Below are 1,357 nucleotides of genomic sequence, written 5' to 3'. Positions count from 1 at the left end.
ATTCACAGAAGCTCTGGTCTTCACAGAGGGTCTCTGGATCAAGGAACATAGAGTCCAAGAACTCTGGTCCTTACAGAGCCTAACAGAGGCTCTGGTTACCACAGAAGCTCTGTAGTCTTTCAAAGAGGCTCTGGTGTCCGTGACTCTTTAGCACAGAGGCTAGTCTTCTAGACTTTAGACGTTTTGGAGCAGAAACTTCTTCAGTTCATCTTCTAGGCCCCGATTGCTTAATAAAACTTTTTCAAGGTTATCATTAGCTTCAGAATAAAGCTAACAACTAAAAAGATTATGTCCAAGTCCTTCGACATACGACACTTTCTTAATCATTAAGTTCCCAGAAATTATGTCACCAATCCAAGGATAGGCGCGTATTGGTTGTTACCAAATCTTACCGTTCCTCCAAAAGATTCAACAAAATTAGTTAACAGCTCTTTTCTACTAGTCATATGCTTAGAACATCTGTAATCTAAGAACCACACATGCCGGTTTACCTGCACAACGAATCAATTGGGTTTAGGTACCCATTTTAGAATGGGTCCTTTCAAATTAGTCCTTGTTGGTATATTGTAAGTACCAAACCAACATTCTTTAAACATATTTTTCTTTTTCAAAGCAGATAAGGCAGAATGCATAATATTATGAGGTTTAAATGAACCAAAAGACAAACATTTCATCCCATCGACAAGGAGAACAACTTATTTTGTTTTTCTTAATATCAAACAATTCATTGACTGAATATCGTTTTACAGTTTTATTCAATACAGAATTATTCAACATAGAATCAACAAAACAATTCTTCTTTTGTAGATTTGATGATATATCTGAGCCTTTCACTTTCCAGACCTTCTTAAACTCCAATGAATTATCTTAAACATGAGAAATAAAATCATTAGCTTTAGATGAACGTTTAATCTTTTGTTTCAGAATCTTTTTAGTAGACTACTTCTGTTTCTTCGAATTTCTTTTAATATTGTTCTTTTTATAATAACAATTCTCAGAAACAGTTTTTTTTATTAAATCTCTTTTTAAAATCTGAGGCACTTTCAGAATCCACAGTCATTTCATTTTTAATAATAAAATCCTCGTGACTGGACAGTTCTTTTGAGAAATCAAACTGAGAAATCTCTTTATCAAAACAAACATCTGAATTTAAGATATCAGAAAATTTTATATCTTCATTTGAAACCTTTAAATCTTCTGACACAGAAGCATTGTTAGCTCTCATTTCCTTAAATGTAAAAGTATAGAAAAAGTAAACTGCGAGTATTGACAGAAGATGATCTGTCACAGAAGACCACAGAGGACCAACAACAGTAGATGCTCAAGCGTTCAAGTCTCAAGTGACAGAACCTCTGTC

The sequence above is a fragment of the Cynara cardunculus genome (genome assembly GCF_001531365.2).
Source record: "Cynara cardunculus var. scolymus isolate 2C chromosome LG 10, CcrdV1, whole genome shotgun sequence".
Lineage (NCBI taxonomy): Eukaryota > Viridiplantae > Streptophyta > Magnoliopsida > Asterales > Asteraceae > Cynara > Cynara cardunculus.
The sequence above is the reverse complement of the archived record's forward strand: the minus strand, read 5'-3'. Positions refer to the sequence as shown.